This window comes from Pan paniscus, chromosome 23 (assembly GCF_029289425.2).
Source record: "Pan paniscus chromosome 23, NHGRI_mPanPan1-v2.0_pri, whole genome shotgun sequence".
Classification (NCBI taxonomy): domain Eukaryota; kingdom Metazoa; phylum Chordata; class Mammalia; order Primates; family Hominidae; genus Pan; species Pan paniscus.
In genome coordinates this window covers 971,670-977,669 of record NC_085927.1, presented here as the reverse complement: position 1 = coordinate 977,669, position 6,000 = coordinate 971,670, and positions in this window count along the sequence as shown.

Below are 6,000 nucleotides of genomic sequence, written 5' to 3'. Positions count from 1 at the left end.
GTGAACAGTCCTGCAATAAACATACGTGTGCATGTGTCTTTATGGTAGAATGATTTATAATCCTTTGGGTATATACCCAGTAATGGGATTGCTGGGCCAAATGGTATTTCTAGTTCTAGATCCTTGAGGAATAGCCACACTGTCTTCCACAATGGTTGAACTAATTTACACTCCCACCAACAGTGTAAAAGCATTCCTATTTCTCCACACCCTCTCCAGTATCTGTTGTTTCCTGACTTTTTAGTGATTGTGATTCTAACTGGCATGAGATGGTATCTCATTGTGGTTTTGATTTGCATTTCTCTAATGACTAGTGATGATGAGCTTTTTTTCATATGTTTGTTGGTTGCATAATTGTCCTTTTTTAAGAAGTGTCTGTTCACATCCTTTGCCCACTTTTTGATGGGATTGTTCTTTCTTGTAAATTTGTTTAAGTTCTTTGTAGATTCTGGATATTAGCCCTTTGTCAGATGGATAGATTGCAAAAATTTTCTCCCATTTTGTAGGTTACCCGTTCACTCTCATAGTTTCTTTTGCTGTCCAGAAGCTCTTTAGTTTAATTAGGTCCCATTTGTCAATTTTGGTTTTTTTGCCATTGTTTTTGGTGTTTTAGTCATGAAGTCTTTGCCCATGCCTATGTCCTGAATGGTATTGCCTAGGTTTTCCTCTAGGGTTTTTATGGCTTTAGGTATTAAGTTTAAGTCTTTAATCCATCTTGAGTTAATTTTTATATAAGGTGTAAGGAAGGGATCCAGTTTCAGCTTTCTGCCTAAGGCTAGCCAGTTTTCCCAACACCATTTATTAAATAGGGAATCCTTTCCCCAGTGCTTGTTTTTCTCAGGTTTGTCAAAGATCAGATGGTTGTAGATATGTGGTGTTATTTCTGAGGGTTCTGTTCTGTTCCTTTGATCTATATATCTGTTTTGGTACCAGTACCATGCTGTTTTGGTTACCGTTGCCTTGTAGTATAGTTTGAAGTCAGGTAGCATGATGCTTCCAGCTTTGTTCTTTTTGCTTAGGATTGTCTTGGCTATTCGGGCTCTTTTTTGATTCCAAGTGAAATTTAAAATATATTTTTCCAATTCCGTGGAGAAAGTCAATGGTAGTTTAATGGGGATAGCAGTGAATCTATAAATTACTTTGGGTAGTATGGCCATTTTCATGATATTGATTCTTCCTATCGATGAGCATGGAATGTTTTTCCATTTGTTTGTGTCCTCTCTTTTTCCTTGAGGAGTGATTTGTAGTTCTCCTTGAAGAGGTCCTTCACATCCTTGTAAGTTGTATTCCTAGGTATTTCATTCTTGTTGTAGCAATGGTGAATGGGAGTTCACTCATAGTTTGGCTCTCTGTTTGTCTGTTATTGGTGAATAAGAAAGCTTGTGATTTTTGCACATTGATTTTGTATCCTGAAACTTTGCTGAAGTTGCTTATCAGCTTAAGGAGATTTGGGGCTGAGACGATGGGGTTTTCTATATATATAATCATGTCATCTGCAAACAGAGACAATTTGACTTCTTCTTTTCCTAATTGAATACGCTTTATTTCTTTCTCTTGCCTGGCTACCCTGGCCAGAACTTCCAACACTATGTGGAATAGGAGTAGTGAGAGAGGGCATCCTTGTCTTGTGCTGATTTTCAAAGGGAATGCTTCCAGTTTTTGCACATTCAGTATGTTATTGGCTGTGGGTTTGTCATAAATAGCACTTAATATTTTGAGATATGTTCCATCAATACCAGTTTATTTAGAGTTTTTAGCATGAAGGGCTGTTGAATTTTGTCAAAGGCCTTTTCTGCATCTATTGAGATAATCATGTAGTTTTTGTCATTGATTCCGTTTATGTGATGGGATTACATTTATTGATTTGCATGTTGAACCAGCCTTGCATCCCAAGGATGAAGTCAACTTGGTCATGGTGGACAAGATTTTTGATGTGCTGCTGGATTCAGTTTTCCAGTATTTTATTCAGGATTTCTGCATCGATGTTCATCAGGGATATTGGCCTAAAATTTTCTTTTTTTGTTGTGTCCCTGCCAGGTTTTGGTATCAAGATGATCCTGGCCTCATAAAATGAATTAGGGAGGATTCTCTCTTTTTCTATTGTTTGGAATAGTTTCAGAAGGAATGGTACCAGCTGCTCTTTGTACCTCTGGTAGAATTTGGCTGTGAATCCGTCTGGTACTGGACTTTTTTTCGTTGGTAGGCTATTGATTAATGCCTCAATTTCAGAACTTGTTATTGGTCTATTCGGGAATTTGACTTCTTCCTGGTTTAGTCTTGGTAGTATTCTCTGATGATAATTTGTATTTCTGTGGGATCAGTGGTGATATCCCCTTAATCATTTTCTTATTGCATCTATTTGATTCTTCTCTCTTTTCTTCTTTATAGTTTGGCTAGTAGTCTGTTTTGTTGATCTTTTCAAAAAACCGGCTCCTGGATTCATTGATTTTTTGAAGAGTTTTTCGTGTCTCTATCTCCTTCAATTCTGCTCTGATCTTATTTATGTCTTGTCTTCTGCTAGCTTTTGAATTTGCTTGTTCTTGCTTCTCTAGTTCTTTTAATTTTGATGTTAAGGTGTCAATTTTAGATCTTTCCTGCTTTCTCTTGTGGGCATTTATTGCTATAAATTTCCCTCTACACACTGCTTTAAAAGTGTCCCAGCGATTCTGGTACGTTGTATCTTTGTTCTCATTGGTTTTGAAGAACATCTTTATTTCTGCCTTCATTTCGTTATTTACCCAGTAGTCATTCAGGAGCAGGTTGCCCAGTTTCCATGTAGTTGTGAGGTTTTGAGTGAGTTTCTTAATCCTGTATACTAATTTGAATGCATTGTGGTCTGAGAGACTGTTTGTTATGAATTCCATTATTTTGCATTTCCTGAGGAGTGTTTTACTTCCAATTATGTGGTCAATTTTCGAATAAGTGCAATGTGGTGCTGAGAAGAAGGTACATTCTGTTGATTTGGGGTGGAGAGTTCTGTAGATATCTTTTAGGTCCACTTGGTCCAGAGCTGAGTTCAAGTCGTGGATATTCTTGTTAATTTTCTGTCTCATCTATCTAATATTGACAGTGGAGTGTTAAAGTCTCCCACTATTACTGTGTGGGAGTCTAAGTCTCTTTGTAGGTCTTTAAGAACTTGCTTTATGAATCTGAGTGCTCCTGTATTGGGTGCATATATGTCTAAGATAGTTAGCTCTTCTTGTTGCATTGATCCCTTTACCATTATGTAATGCCCTTCTTTGTCTCTTTTTATCTTTGTTGGCTTAAGATCTCTTTTATCAGAAACTAGGATTGCAACCCCTGCTTTTTGTTGCTTTCCACTTGCTTGTTAAATGTTCCTTCATCCCTTTATTTTGAGCCTATGTGTATGAGATGGGTCTCCTTAATACAGCACATTGATGGGTCTTGACTCTTTATCCAATTTGCCAGTCTGTGTCTTTCAATTGGGGGCATTTAGCTCATTTACATTTAAGGTTAATATTGTTATGTGTGAATTTGATCCTGTCATTATGATACTAGCTGGTTATTTTGCTGATTAGTTGAGGCAGTTTTTCCATAGTGTCAATGGACTTTATAATTTGGTATGTTTTTGCAGTGGCTGTTACCAGTTGTTCCTTTCCATGTTTAGTGCTTCCTTCAGGAGCTCTTGTAAGGCAGTCCTGGTGGTGACAATATCTCTCAGCATTTGCTTGTAAAGGATTTTATTTCTCCTTCAACTATGAAGTTTAGTTTGGCTGGATATGAAATTCTGGCTTGAAAATTCTTTTCTTTAGGAATGTTGTATATTGGCCCCCACTCTCTTCTGGCTTGTAGGCTTTCTGCCAAGAGATCCACTGTTAGTCTGGTGGGCTTCCCTTTGTGGGTAACTCAACCTTTCTCTCTGGCTGCCGTTAATATTTTCTCCTTCATTTCAACCTTGGTGAATCTGATGATTTTGTGTCTTGGGGTTGCTCTTCTTGAGGAGAATCTTAGTGGTGTTCTCTGTATTTCCTGAAGTTGAATGTTGGCCTGTCTTGCTAGGTTGGGGAAGTTCTCCTGGATAATATCCTTAAGAGTGTTTTCCAACTTGATTCCATTCTCTCTGTCACTTTCAGGTACACCAATCAAATGTAGATTCAGTCTTTTAACATAGTCCTCTATTTCTTGGAGGCTTTCTTCATTTCTTTTCCCTCTTTTTTCTCTAATCTTGTCTTCTTGCTTTATTTCATTGAGATGATCTTCAATCTCTGATATCCTTTCTCCTGCTTGATTGATTCAGCTATTGATATTTGTGTATGCTTCATGAAGTCCTTGTGCTGGGTTTTTCAGCTCCATCAGGTCATTTATATTCTTTTCTAAACTGGTTATTCTAGTTAACAATTTGTCTAACCTTTTTTTTCAGGCTCTTAGCTTCCTTGCATTGGGTTAGAACATGCTCCTTTAGCTCAGAGGAGTTTGTTTTTACCCTCCTTCTGAAGCCTACTTCTGTCAATTCGTCAAACTCATTGTCTGTCCAGTATTGTTCCCTTGCTGGCGGGGAGTTGTGATCTTCTGGAGGAGAAGAGGCATTCTGGCTTTTGGAGTTTTCAGCATTTTTGCACTGGTTTCTCCACATCTTTGTGGATTTATCTACCTTTGGTCTTTGATGTTGGTGATGTCGATACTATTCCTTTCTCTTTGTTAGTTTTCCTTCTAACAGTCAGGTCCCTCTGCTGCAGGTTTGCTCGAGTTTGCTGGAGGTCCACTCCAGACCCTGTTTGCATGGGTATCACCAGTGGAGCCTTAGTTGGAAATGCATGAACAACCTGCCTTCTGTGTTGATCTCACTGGGTGATGCAGGCCGGAGCTGTTCCTATTCAGACATCTTGCCAGCTCTCCTGTAATACTTTAATGAGTGGGTGTAGTCCTCTCTTCTCAAGGTCCCCAAATATCTTGAGGTTCCTGGGCCCGTCAGAAACTGACATTCTTTACTTCTTACCACAAGGACAGCAACTTTGTAAAGGACCCTTGTAGACAGGACATCAAGCCAGTCATTCTAAGGGGCTTTGTATTGGTGCTATAAAGTCAACCTCAATTCCTTAAAGTGGTCTAGTTGTATCTGCCATTCGAGTTAAAGCCTTGATAAAACAAACAGTGTCTCCAATTGAATCCTGTTACCAAAAACAGATTCTTATTGAAATTATGCAAATAATTATATTGTCATAATTTAAGAATGCTCACGAATGGCTTCTGAATTCTGGAGAAATCAGCTAGAGAGACAGATAAATGGCTCAAATTTTTGTTCACAATGTAGTTTATCTAATGTATTGTAAGTTAAAAATAGCTGAAAAGAAAAAATTCTTGACTTTGGAAAACAAAACATAAAGAGAATCAACAATGTTTCCAATGGAAGGGCCATGAATAAAATCTTTTCCTTCTTTTATAAGTTCAGTCCCATGTAACTAAATCTTGTTCTGCTTGATTTCGAATAGCAATTCTCATTCAGTTTTTTGTGTTTTGCTTGATTTCAATTGGAAATTCTCATTCAGCTTTTTAGAGTCCTGGAAGATTTTCCTAGTCCAACAGTATGATCCCCAAAGTTATCTGAAACCATATTTAAGAGAACTTGTCAGAGTCCTTTCCATTAAAAGTAACTTAGATGATAGCTGATTGTAAAGGCTTTTTTTTTTGAGACATTGTCTGGCTCTATCACTCAGGATGGAGTGCAGTGGCATGATCTTGGCTCACCGCAATCTCTCCCTCCTAAACTCAAGCCATCCTCCTACCTCAGCCTCCAAAGTAGCTGGGACCATAGGTATGCACCATCATGCTGGCTAATTTCTTTATTTTTGTAGAGACAGGGTTTTACCACGTTGCCCAGGATGCTTTCAAACTTCTGAGTTCAAGCAATTCACCCACCTTGGCCTTGCAAAGTGCTGGGATTTTTACACGCGTGAGCCACCATGCCCTGCACCATGCCCAGCACCGTGCTCTGCACAGCCTCCAGCAGCGTGCCCGGCCTGTAAAGGGTTTTAGAGAAGA